Source organism: Gorilla gorilla, chromosome 3 (assembly GCF_029281585.2).
Source record: "Gorilla gorilla gorilla isolate KB3781 chromosome 3, NHGRI_mGorGor1-v2.1_pri, whole genome shotgun sequence".
Classification (NCBI taxonomy): Eukaryota; Metazoa; Chordata; class Mammalia; order Primates; family Hominidae; genus Gorilla; species Gorilla gorilla.
The window spans coordinates 161,542,760-161,557,216 of record NC_073227.2 but is presented as its reverse complement, the minus strand read 5'-3'; positions in this window follow the sequence as shown (position 1 = coordinate 161,557,216).

The window sequence follows — 14,457 nt, the reverse complement described above, 5'->3', positions numbered from 1 at the left end:
TTCTACAGTTTTCCTTTCCCAGTGGCAACCACTAGAAAATATTGCTATTAATATACTAGAATACAGACAGATAGATATAACCACCTTTTTATGTGAGTAAGGACATTTGACATATATTGTCCTGAACTTTGATTGTTTTTAACTTATCATTATTACATATAAACTCATTTCATAGTAGATATACATGTAGAGGGGCCTCATATTTTAAAAGTTGCATCTAATACAATTGATAAGGATGTAGCACAGTTTATATAACTTGTGTTCTGTTGAAAGGACATTTAGATTTTTCTTTTTATTTTTAATTAATGTATCGATTTTTTTTTTTGAGTCAGAGTCTCACTCTGTCACACAGGCTGGAGTGCAGTGGCACAATCTTGGCTCGCTGCAACCGCTTCCTCCCAAGTTCAAGAGATTCCCCTGCCTCAGCCTCCCAAGTAACTGGAACTACAGGCATGTGCCACCACACCTGGCTAATTTGTGTATTTTTAGTAGAGAGAGGGTTTTGCCGTGTTGGTTAGCCTGGTCTCGAACTCCTGACCTCAAGTGATCTGCCTGCCTCAGCCTCCAAAGTGCTGAGATTACAGGTGTGAACCACTGTGCCCAGCTGAGGACATTTAGGTTTTTGCAATCTTTGTGCTTCAATACAAATGATTCCATAATAAACATATGTGCAGTCATCTTTGGCACATATACAAGTATATGTGTAAGATAAGTTCTTAAAAATGAGATTCTAGTTCAAAAAATATTTTCATTTTAAAATGTTTTATTTTGTAGATGTTACCAAATTCAGACACCCTTCCAATTTTTATAAAGATTAGGAGGCATTTGTCTGGCTACATGGCTACACCTTTCCATTATATCATTATCAAAGGTCTTTCCTAAACAACTCCATACATCTAATGCTATATAACGATACTCTTCCTGAATGTCCTTCTCACTTGACCTAGGGAATAATCCTAGAATGGTGGGTCACCAGCAAAGTCATCTGATATGCTGAACAAACAGCCTATCCCTCTGTTACTACCCATGGCCCTGGGTCCTTTTCTTCTTCACTCTGCTGCCACGGATATTGTTTTGGCTCAACTTTTCAGATTCTTCTTGGTTTCTACTAGGAATAGAAAAGGAAGAAAACAGAAATAGAGGACTGTATTTTATTACCCCACACTAGAGAATATGTTTACATTTGTTTAATAAGCTTTGGAGAGAGGAGATTATTTTCTTGAGGAAATGTTCAGTGTCTTCATGGACACTTCGAACATGGCCAGACTGCATCAGAGGGTAACATCAGGTTTGCTCAAGTGAGTCGAAGGTATTTTAGCTCTTTCTTTATTCTCTTAGAGGAGGGATAGCACATGAAACTTTTGCACTTGTAAACTCTACCAAAACACATTAAAGTGTGAGGATTTTCCCAACGTTAGCTGGATATTTTTCCTAACAGAAGTAGATCTGCTAGATAAGTGAGAAATAAACCCTAATCAATTCTCACTAGTGTCATATGATGTTTTAAACTCTTAGAAATTTGGTATGGGGACCCAAAGCATTAAAGTATCAGGAGGAGGCGTGGTGGCTCATGCCTGTGATCCCAACACTGTGGGAGGCCGAGGTGGGTGGATCACTTGAGGTCAAGTGTTCAAGACCAGCCTGGTTAACATGGTGAAACCCCATCTCTACTAAGAATATGAAAGTCAGCCTGGTGTGGTGATGAGTGCCTGCAATTCCAGCTACTTGGGAGGCTGAGGCAGGAGAATCACTTGAACCCAGGAGGCAAGGGTTGCAGTAAGCCGAGATCACGACACTGCACTCCAGCCTGGGAGACAAAGTGAGACTCTGTCTAAAAAAATAATAATAATAAAAATAAAATGAAAGTGTCAGGAGATTAGTTATTTATGAAAATACCATATGTTCTAGGTCATTCAACAATCCACAGGGGCTGCCTGAGCTTTTGGTGTTGTAGCTGAACATTTCTTCTCTAAAATTATTTTTTATTTAATGTTCAATTGTCACTTGAAATATCTTTTAGCGGGGATTTTTGTCCTTTGGCTCTCAGCTTAAGCATCACCTTGGGGAAGAATTTCGATTATGACCATGACTAAGTCAAATCTCTGACTTTAAGATGAAAGAACACCACCATGTCCCTCTTTTTAGCACTTATCACAGTAGACATTTACATTTATTTTAATTGTTGATTAATATTTGATGCCTACCTGCTATAAGCTTCATGGGACTACAGATCATGTTTGCCTTTTTTCAACAACACATTCCCACAGTGCCAGGCATCTAACAGGTGTTCAGTAACAATTAGTGAATCAATGTGTTGCCTTTAAGTAGAGTCCATCAAGTGAATACAGAATCACAAAGATAATTTGGGACCCACCGTAAAGCTGACAGGTGAGTTTAGATCATTTCATTAAAGCAGAGTCGTGTCAAGGGATAAACCAATCCAGGACTAAAGGCTTAATACCCAGATCCCATGCATATATTTAAATAAATCCATGGATTATCTAAAAAAGAACACCCAACTGAGGCACCCTTGGGCGGATTGCCTGAGCTCAGGAATTTGAGACCACCTGCACCAGTGGTTCCCAGAAGTGTGGTCCTTGGATCAATAACATCAACATCACCTGGGAGCTTGTTGGAAATGCATATTATCAGGCCTCAAGCAGATCTACTGAGTCAGAAATTCTGATGGTAAGACCCACCATTCTCTTTTAGCAATTTCTCCAGGTTGTTTTGGTGCATGCTAACGTTTGAGAACCACTGACTTACACAAATCTTACCACTGTCAAATAATGGAAAAGGCAAACCAATGAACAAGTGGAGTTTAAATTTCTTAGTGGAAATCTGAATAAAAATGAAGGAAAGAACTGGTGACTATTGTCCACGCAAGATTTCCTAGCTGTGTTCAGCAGTTACCAGCTAAAAGTGCCTTTTTGAGAATAACCCTACCACATTTCCTTTCTTGCCATCATTTCACTGTTTTTGTAGAATTTCATTCAAGTCTTGCCTATCTGCATACAAAACAGTTAAAGCACCAAAGGCGGTCTGAAAATGATTCCATCATTTAATGAAGTTTAGTAAGCAACAATATTGAGCCAACTATGGGATGAAATCATAATTACAATAAACAATATTTGTAGGAGGCAAGTAGCATGATGACTGAGAGTATAGGCTAGATTTAGACTGCCTGGTTTAGAATTTTGACTCGGCTACTTCCTAGCTGTGACTTTAGTGAAGTTACTTCACCTTTTTTTACTTGGATTCCTCATCTAAACATGGAATTCAATAATTGTACAGTCAATCTTTACCTCATGGGGTTGCTGTAAAGGTTAAGTGAAATAATTTTTATGGCCTTGGCACATAATTAATGCTCAATAAATATCAATCATATAATAAACAGAATGGGTGAATATATGTATATATACATACATACATACACACAATTGGTTATTTGTATCTGCAGGTTCTGCATCTGCAGAATCAGTCAACCATGGGGTAAAAATATTCAGGAAAAACAATAAAATATAACAATGCAATAGCAAAAAATAATATAAATTAAAAAGCAATTCAGTATAACAACTATTTATATAGCATTTACATTGTGTTAGGTATGTAAGTAATCTAGAGATTATACAGGAGGATGTGTATGAGTTATAGGCAAATACTACACCATTTTTATTTTCATATATTATTTTATTCCTAACCACTAGCCCACTGGGGACTACACCATTTTATATAAGGGACTTGAGCATCCACAAATTTTTGTATTCACAGGGGCTCCTGGGACCAGTGCCTTACTGATATCAAGGGATGATTGTACCTACACACAAGTGTACACACACACACGCCATCATGTTGAAGCAGCCATAACCCACAACTGGAGGTATGTCGTACCTGTCGTGAGAGCTAACCTCCTAACTGGGAGAAGCAGAGAAAGGTCCAGAAATTTATATCTTCCCTTCTACAGCACACCCATCACCAATAAAGAATAAAAATTACTGGCAGGCTGGAAGGGTTCTTTTGTTTTGCTTTTGTTTTTTCATTTTTTAGAGATGAGATCTCACTATGTTGCCCAGGTTATTCTCCAACTCCTGGCCTCAAGCGAGCCTCCTACCTCAGCCTCCTGAGTAGCTGAGATTATAGGCATGAACCACCATGCCCAGCTGTGAAGAGGTTCTCTTGATTGGGAGCAGGGGAAGTCTCATCAGAAATGTGTGGAGAGAGAACTCTAGGGCTGGGTGGGGAGCTACCTGCATCTTAGTGGATCAGCAGCACCAAGAGCCAAGTGGGAGCTGAGACAATCCTGGTGGAGAAAGTCTGGCTGCCATTTGAGGGACAATCCTAAAAAGTGGAAGGATATTCAGATGATGAGCAGCCAAAAAAAACAAATGTGCACTCTGAAAATCATGTACGGTACCCCCTTGGCAATGAAGGAAAATCAATTCCTCTAGCAGTACCATGGTTGACAAAGCCATATTTGACAAGATAAAGCTATCACAGCAAGTAAATTAGGAGGAAAACATTTAAAATGGCATTGCAGGCCGGGCGCAGTGGCTCATGCCTGTAATCCTGGCACTTTGGGAGGCCGAGGCGTGCAGATCACCTGAGGTCGGAAGTTTGAAACCAGCCTGACCAACATGGAGAAACCCTGTCTCTACTAAAATACAAAAAAATTAGCTGGGAGTGGTAGCGCATGACTGTAATCCCAGCTACTCGGGAGGCTGAGGCAGGAGAATCGCTTGAACCTGGCAGGTGGAGGTTGTGGTGAGCCGAGATCATGCCATTGCACTCCAGCCTGGGCAATAAGAGTGAAACTCTGTCTCAAAATACATATATATAAACAAATTAATAAAATGGCATTACATACCTATTTTTAACCGTACAAAGGAGTTCTAGAGGACCTCAGTTTTTCAAATATGTTGGATTCATGAAAACATTATGAAGCAGTTACTCTAGTAGGTGACACTTCTGCTGTTTACGAAACGTTGTTTGTGTTGGCAGTTGCTGAGTAGAGTTTACCACAGATTTTAGAAAGGAAGTGTGCACCTCTTTTGAAGGGGGAAATTTAGAATCATTTGCATTGTCCTCTACTTCAAGTTTGAGCAAGATGCTGGGGTAATCACTGACCTTTCCACACACGGTTATGATTCATCTCAGGGCCTGGTCTACAAATACATAAGCAAGTGGTGCATAAACAGACCTCCCTCCGCCTGACCCCCTGGACCTGTTCAGGAGCTCTAGGAGAAAGCCTGCATAATTGCAGTCCTGATCTTTAGTTTAACTCAGTCTACATAAAGAGCATCAAAGATGTCCTTGGAATACAGATGGAAAGTCATGTTATCTCAGAACAGCACTTAGCCCAGGAATAAAGGATGTCTCCTTGTCCGTATATGTTAATATGCACAGATTGATATGTGGAAGGTCAGTTGTTAGTTCTAAGTGGTGATATTTTGAGGAATTTTGCTTTCTCTTATGCTTTTCTATTTTGCTCATTTTACTAATAAACATAATTTTTATAATCAGAAAACAAACTATTTTAATCTTGGAAAATTGTATATGTCATACATTGAAATTACTAAAATGCAATAAAAATGCAGAGTCATATTATCATGTTCCACCCAAAAAAAACAGTGACAGATATTTTCATGAAACATATTAGATGAGTCTGTAGAGAACCAGGTGCTGTCTTATTTGTTGGGGGAAATAATTGGTTACATTCTTTCTGGAGCAATGTATATTAATAACATTAAAAGGCATATTCTAGATGGCCCGGAAATTCCACTTTTAGGAGTCTATACTAAGAAAATAATTAGATAGGCCAGATGCAGTGGCTCACCTCTGTAATCCCAGCCCTTTTGGAGGCCAAGGAAGGAGGACTGCTTGAGATCAGGACTTCAAGACCAGCCTGGGCAACAGAGCAAGACCCTGACAATATAAAAAAATACAAAAAAATTAGCTCGGCATGGTGGTAGGTGCCTGTAGTCCCAGTTACTCAGAGGGCTGAGGTGGGAGAATCACTTGAGCCCAGGAGTTTGAGACTGCAGTGTGCTGTGTTCATATCACTGCACTCCAGCCTGGGGCAACAGAGAGAGATCCTGTCTCAAAAAAAAAAAAAAAAAAAGAAAGAAAGAAGAAAAGAAAATAATTAGATAAATATACAAAGACATACAGTTAAATATGTTTATCATAGATTTGCTTGTAACATCTTAAAGATGCAAATAATTGTGGCAGATAAATGAAGGTACATCATATAATTAAAAAATTCACAGCCAATGTAAGTAATGATATGAATGTACATTTTTTAAAAATCTGAAAATATGTTCACAATATTGTATGTAATAAAAGCAATTACAAAAGTTTTGTAGGTTTGTTTTATTTTGAGATAGGATCTTATTCTGTGACCTGGACTAAAGTGCACTGGTGCAATCATAGCTCACTGCAGCTTTGAACTCCTGGGCTCAAGTGATCCTCCCGCCTCAGCCCTCATAATTAGGACTAAAGGTACATGAGACCACACCCAACTAATTTATTTTTATTTTTTGTAGAGACAGTGTCTTGCTATGTTGTCCAGGCTACGTTACAAAAGTTTAGGCATAGCATGAACTCTTTTCTGTTTGAGAATAAAAACACTACATACATATAGATTTGGCATCTTTCCTTTTTGCTTTTCTGTATTTTCTAATTTTTCTACAGTGAACATTATTTACTTGTATAATTAAAAATAAAACATCAGGAGAATTAATTGGAGATGTTTAAATTTGTAAAATAGATCATGTGCTTCCCTTAGACAACACACACACACACACACTTTTATATACAGGTGGTTACTTGTTCCTGGTTCTAAGAAAGACTGTATATCATCTGGCACCAGCTTCAAGGGGTTCCACTGCAGACTTAAACATAGCTACATAGGGTTGATTAAATAAAATGTAGTCTTTTCATTTTTATCTTTCTGTTTTTATTCAAGTATGATTATTTTTCTCTTTTTACTCAAGTATGATTAAAATGTAATATTTATTACAGCACTGTTTTATTTAACCACCAGTCAGCTATCTTTATCTAGAATTCTGTGATCTTCTATTAGCACATCTAAAAAGATTTTCTTATTTCTTTCAAAAGGCTTCTTACTTGACACTTCATATTTAAATCTGAGGGCCACAGTTTGTAGAGAAGGATAAAGTCAGTAGGCATTTATTTTTGTTTTCATTATATGCCTTCCTCTTCAGTGTCCTTTAGGTGAATGATGGTTGCTCCGTGTAAGAGAAGAGGGAGGAAATTATGTTTTAAAAAGTTTCATTCAGGGACAGAATGTCAAGCTTCCAATTTGATTGACTGAGTCATGCCCACTAAAAGCAAACTGTAATTTTCATTGGAATAGAAATCAGTGTGATTTAACACACTTCCTTTTTATGGAAGATTACATCTCACAGCCTATAAGGGGATTGCAAGTGATAAAAAGAGCAAAATTCTCACCAGTACAACTTTATGATAAAAATGTCAATTTAGGTCTGTATTTTATAGAAGTAAACGACATCACTGAGGGCAAAGATTCTGCAAAAGAAAACTCAGCAGTAAATGCTCTGCAAAAGAAAACTCAGCAGTAAATGCCTAAAGAGAGGGTGTTGAGAGCCTCAAGAATAAAAACTGAGTCCTTTTTTTTTTTTTTTTTTTTTTTGAGATGGAATCTCGCTCTGTCACCCAGGCTAGGGCTAGAGTGCAGTGGTGTAATCTCGGCTCACTGCAACCTCCTCCTCCCAGGTTCAAGCAATTCTCCTGCCTCAGCTTCCCGAGTAGCTGAGATTACAGGCATGCACCACCACACTCAGCTAATTTTTGTATTTTTAAAAGAGACAGGGTTTCACCATGTTGGCCAGGCTGGTCTTGAACTCCTTACCTCAAGTGATCTGCCCACCTTGGCCTCCCAAAATGCTGGAATTACAGGTGTGAGCCACCATGCCCGGCCTGAGTCCTTTTGGGGTTTTGTTTTGTTTTGACTTTTTATTAATCCTGGTAAAGATAGCCTGACAGCCAAGTCTCATGTTTAACCTTGGGAGTTTCTCCTTTGGTGCAGCGAATACTTTTTTCTCCCCTTAATGTTTTATATTTAAGGTTTTTCAAATATTTGGGATCTTCAGATCAAATTGTGTTCTATGATTTATAATCTTGTTTGGAAATTCTGAGGGGATGGAAATAATGAGATAAGTGGTTTTATATACAGTTGATAAATTAGAAGGTTTGGGTGGTAAGGTGTTATTTTGTATTGGTATTGATGCCTAGATATTCTTCTTTCTTTTAAATCATTTAGTAAAACACACCATAAAAATGTTTTAAAGAGCCAGGAGTGGTAGCTCATGCCTGTAATTCCAGTACTTTGGGAAGCTGAAGTGGGTGGATAACCTGAGGTCAGCAGTTCAAGGCCAGCCTGGCCAACATGGTGAAACCCTGTCTCTACTAAAAATACAAAAATTAGCTGGGTGTGGTGGTGCATGCCTGTAATCCCAGCTGCTTGGGAGGCTGAGGCAGCAGAATCACTTGAACCTGGGAGATGGAAGTTGCAGTGAGCCAAGATCACGCCACCACACTCCAGCCTGGGCGACAGAGTGAGACTCCGTCTCAAAAGAAAAAAATGTTTTAAAGATTTGAGATTTATAAGATAAAATGTAGTATTTCTCTAATGAGAATGTTGTCAGTATAAAAAAAATTATTACACTGTGATATTCTGTATATTATACTGCATACAGTATATCTAAAAATACATCACATTAAGTAGCTTTTGTCTTTTTTTTTTTTTTTTCCAGACTACAGTGCAGTGGCACTATCATGGCTTGCTGCAGCCTCAACCTTCTGGGCTCAAAGATCCTCCCACCTCAGCCCCACAGGTAGCTGGAACGACAGGCATGTGCCACCATGCCAGACTAAGTTTTTCATTTTTTGCATAGACAGGGTCTCACTATATTGCCCAGGGTGGTATAAGAGCTTTAGTCTTTATTGACATGGTTGACTGGCTTGTGTTAAACAAGAAATACTTCAGACATTTTTCAACTAGTATAGCATTTGAAGGCAAAGTGATGGGACACTTTTAGTGAGAATTTGTGAAGTACCAGTTGCACAAAATATGCATACTTACATAGATGCCATGTCTTGTTGATCTGACCAAATTGTTACCAGATGGAAAGTCTTGACTGTGAGTTGTCCAGGTTCTTGGCAAGTTGAAAAAAGAAATAAACAAAACTCACAAACAAAGCAACAAACGAAGCAACTAAAGCACAGATTTAGCGAAGCAAAATTACACTCCACAGAGCGGGAGTGGGCTCGAGCAAGCAGCCCAAGATGACTGATTACAATGTTCTTTAGGGTTTTTATTAAGCTAAAAGAATTTGGTAACACCCCCCAGGTGCTCTTTAGAGGCCTCCAATTGGTTACACCCTATGAAGGATTGGCTCACAACCAATCAGAGGCTGAAGTAGAGACTTGGCCCGCAATCAATCAGAGGATGAAGTGGAGACTTGGTCCGTGGTCAATCAGAGGCTAAAGTGGAAATTCCTGTCTTGTTATCACAGGCGTGAGAATGTGGCCTGTATACTGCCCTATCTTGCCTAGAACTGGTTGCACCTGCTGTTCTTTTGCTTCTATCTTAACCCTTGGTTACCCTATTTCCCTATTCTTCTGCCTCAAGATGACAGCCAGTCATAAGCAATACAACAACCTTGATCTTGGACAAAAAGATAAGCTGAACCAACTGATGTTCCTCATGAATTGTAGCTAAGAAATACCTACCTAAAGTATTCAGAAAATAGCCAAGAAATGTTTCTTCTTTCCTTGAGAAAACTGAATGGTGGGAGCTATAGCTTGAAAGTAACAGAGAGATGGAACCAGAGAGGCTATGATGGTTCATGTGTATGCTTAAATTGCAAGGGGTCAGATGCTATTGTTAGCAAAGAGGCTGATCAGTGGAGAAAGACACTAGACCAAATGTACAGAGAGAAGCAGAGATTCAGAGAAGGGTTTGGGTAAAGAGAAAAGCACTGGGCCAGAGCCCTTTTTTTTTTTTTTCCAGACAGGGCCTCCCTCTGTCATCCAGGCTGGAGTGCAGTGGCACAATCACAGCTCACTGCAGCCTCAAACTCCTGGGATCAAACAATCCTCCATCTCAGCCTCCCAAGTAGCTGAAACTACAGGCATGTGCCACCATGCCTGGCTAATTTTAAAATTTTTTGTAGAGACAGGGTCTTGCTATGTTGCCCAGAATGGTCTTGAACCCCTGGCCTCGAACCCCTGGCCTCAAGCAATTCTCTCACCTTTGCCTTTCAAAGTGCTAAGATTACAGGTGTAAGCCACTGCACCTGTCCTGATCTGAGAGCTTGCTAAAGGTCTCTGGTACTAGTTTAGTCTATCTGAACCTTTGCAATAATTTCTTTTCTTTAAATATGAAAAAAGAAATTAAGTAACTCAAATGACTTCTGACCATAATTATCAAGAGTCAAACCACTAGGTTTGTTAGCAGAAAACAAAACATGTTATATTCATGCAATATCAAATTACTTTCAAGAAGATACAGTCACCAAAAAACAAGTTGTCAATAGTAGGTTGTATAATAGACCTCTGTCACATAGGCTTGCCCATGACCCTGTCTCCTTATTCTCATAGTTCTCTGATTTTTTCCTTGGGGACTATTCCCCACACACTGTCCCCTCTCCTCTGCTACCACCTACACCAGGGCAGGCATGTGGCTTAGATCTGGCCAATCAGTGGATAGGTCTCAACATCCAGACCACAGTGATAGGTAATGGCATGAAAGCATTATGTAAATATAAACTTAATTATTGAGGAAAAAAAATGTGACAAACAATGTGTAAAGAAACAGGGAAAAGTTGCCATTTGTATTCAGGTTCTTCATAGTCTTCTAAATAAGACCAACTTCCAACTTTGCTATTAATTATCCAGGTGACCCTAGTGAAGTCTCTTCCTTATTCTGGGCTTTCATTCCTTTTATATAAAATGAGGAGCTCAATATAACTATGTTCAGGGTCTCCTAGGGCCTTTTTCTTCTAAATCTGTAAACATAAGTTTAGAAATTCAGTAGTCCTGTGCACACCAAAAGAACACCAACAAAGAGGGTCCTGGCCCTCAGGGAACTTGCAGTAGATAATTTTGAAGTAGGAAAAGTGTTTCACCACCCTGCCCTTTGTTCTAAAGTCTCTACCTTATTTATCATTCTTTCCCAATCATTAAAACTTGCCCTTAGGTTTGACTCTTTCATGAAAGGACAAAACAAAAAAAAAAACACAAAAACTTGCCCTGTTTGATGACAAATAGTCAGTCTGAAAATAAATCTCTGCTAATGTTTAGCTTTATTCTTCCCTCAGAGAGGCTAGGGTCTTCTTTCCTTCCTTTGTTCCAGGAACACAGATACATTTGACAGAGGTCATTGACCACAATGTTCCCAACATAGAAAGAAATAATGTTTTGGCTGGGTGCAATGGCTCTTGCCTGTAATCTCAGCACTTTGAGAGGCTGAGGCAGGAAGATTGCTTGAGCCCAAGAGTTCAAGACCAGCCTGGACAACATGGGGAGACCCCATCTCTACAAAAAAATTTAAAAAATTAGCTGGATGTGGTGGCACACACTTGTAGTCCCAGCTACTCTGGTGGCTGAGGTGGGAGAACTGCTTGAACCCAGGAGGTTAAGGCTACAGTGAGCCATGTTTGCACCATTGCACTCCAGCTTTGGCAACAGAGCAAGATCCTGTGGAAGGAAGGAAGGAAGGAAGGAAGGAAGGAGGGAGGGAGGGAGGGAGGCAGGGAGGGAGGGAGAGAGGCAGGGAAGAAAGAAGACAGGGAGGGAGGGAGGGAGTTTCATTTATTCTTTATTTCCAGAGCATCTCAGAATGTAATAAAAAGTGTAATGATTTAATGAAGGGATGCAAGGTAGCACTGTTACAGTAAGAACTATTTTGAGGAATCTTTTCCCTTCAATCATACTATAAGGATGGTCCTGGCTGCAGAACTGTTCATTCATTTAAAGCTAAAATAACCTAACTGTGGCTTCTGTATCAATTATCTCTATTACTTGCAGAGTTGACAATGCGGTGACTGGTTGATCTAGTTTCTCCAGCTGGTTTAGCAACTCAGATCCACTGTGAAGTTCTCTGTATTGTGATAGTTAATTTTAGGTAGCAACTTGACTGAATTAAGGAATACCAAGAGAGCCAGGAAAGCATTAATTTTAAGTGCATGTGTGAGGGTGTTTCCAGAAGAGATTAGCGTGTGAGTCTGAGTGAACTAGGAGGAAGGATTTGCTCTCATTGTGGAGGAGAACACCATTCAATTGGCTGAGGACCTAGAGAGAACTAAAACAGAGAAAAGGTGAATGTGGATCTCATATACAGATCTTCTTTTCCTGTTCTTGGACATTTTGCTGACCACATATTCTTCTTCTCTATCCTTGGACATCAGAACTCCAGGCTGATTCTTCTAAAAATCCTCTCTCATAGTATATAGCATATTGGTTATGTCTCTTTAAAGAATCTTGACTAACACAGATTTCAAAGCAACTGCAAAGCACTGGATCTTCAAAGCAATATTACTCTTTGCTATCCCAACTGGTCATCCTTCTTCTACCTCAGTGGGTATAAGAAATTCCAAATAGCCTACTAGAGCTACTGCCCTTCCAGGTTGGATATCAAAGATAGGGGAATTAATTTTTTTTTTAAAAAAAGCTCTTGTTAAAATGTTATCTTCAGACAGGAGGCCTAGTGGAGTTCTTCCAAGGAAACATTAGCACTTTATTGTTCTGCTGGGTGAATTCTCTGCTGAAACTGAAACTGAATTTTCTACTAGTTGACCACTCCTGGGACTGCCGGGCAGTGCAATGTTTTTTGTTGTTGTTGTTTGTTTGTTTTGAGACAGTCTCTGTTGCCCAGGCTGGAGTGCAGTAGTGCAATCTTGGCTCACAGTAACCTTCGCCTCCTGAGTTCAAGCGATTCTCCTGCCTCAGCCTCCCAAGTAGCTGAGATTACAGGCATGTGCCACCATGCCCAGCTAATTTTTGTATTTTTAGTAGAGATGGGGTTTCACCATGTTGGCCAGGCTGGTCTTGAACTCCTGACCTCAAGTGATCCACTCACCTCGGCCTCCCAAAGTGCTGGGATTACAGGCGTGAGCCACCATGCCCGACCTGGAATGGTTGTTAACACCCATGTTCTGCAGCCTTTGTCCCGTTGCTTCTGGGAGAACTGAGCCATGAAGGAGCAGACACCGCAGTTGGGAGGCGGGATGTGTGGGCACAGTGCTTCCGAGACTCCATGCTATTTCCAAAGTGGGGCAAGTCCCAAGAAGACCAAGCAGAGGACTGAGTGGGAGAGGAGTGAGGATAAGGAGGAAAACACACCACTGTGAAGGTGAAAAAGCAGAAAAGGAGGGCATACTGCAGAAATGGGGGTGGACATTGCCAAAGACTAACTAACTACACTTGGAATTTTGCCTCAGTCAGATCTGCCCACTAAGCAATACACGGATTAACTGCTTGAAGGTCAAGCAGTCAGAACCCTATCAGGGTCAGCCGGTCGCGGTGGCTCACACCTATAATCCCAGCACTTTGGGAGGCCAGGGCGGGCAGATCACCTGAGGTCAGGAGTTCAAGACCAGCCTGGCCAACATGGTAAAAGCCCGTTTCTACTAAAAGTACAAAAATTATCTGGGCATGGTGGCTCACGCCTGTAATCCCAGCTACTTGGGAGGCTGAGGCGGGAGAATCACTTGAACCCGGGAGGCAGAGGTTGCAGTGAGCCAAGATGGCGGCACTGCACTCCAGGCTAGGTGACAGAGAGAGACTCTGTCTCAAAAAAAAAAAAAAAAAATAGGAACCCTATTAGGGTTGGAGGGGAGAGTGAGAGATCTGAGGGACAGAAAGACAAGGCTGGGCGCGGTGGCTCACGCCTGTAATCCCAGAATTTTGGGAGACCGAAGCGTGTGGATCACGAGGTCAGAAGTTCAAGACCAGCCTGGCCAAGATGGTGAAACCCCGTCTCTACTAAAAAAAATACAAAAATTAGTCGGGCGCAGTGGCGAGCACCTGTAATCCCAGCTACTGGGAAGGCTGAGGTAGGAGAATTGCTTGAACCTGGGAGGTGGGGGTTGCAGTGAGCCAAGATTGTGCCACTGTACTCTAGACTGGGTGACAGAGCAAGACTCTGTCGAAAGAAAGAAAGAAGGAAGGAAGGAAGGAAGGAAAGAGAGAAGTGAGGGAGGGAGGGACGGAGGGCAGGAAGGAAGGAAGGAAGGCAGGCAGGCAGGCAGGCAGGCAGACAAAGACATCATCTACCTCTACCTTATCTAGGCATCTGTTGAATGCTTTTCCTCTTCAGGTGGTCTGAGACTATCCTAGGGCTTAAAACCAGTGAGAATAAATTGAAAGCTAAAAATAGTCATCTATTTCACAGAGGAACTAGTTAGATTAATT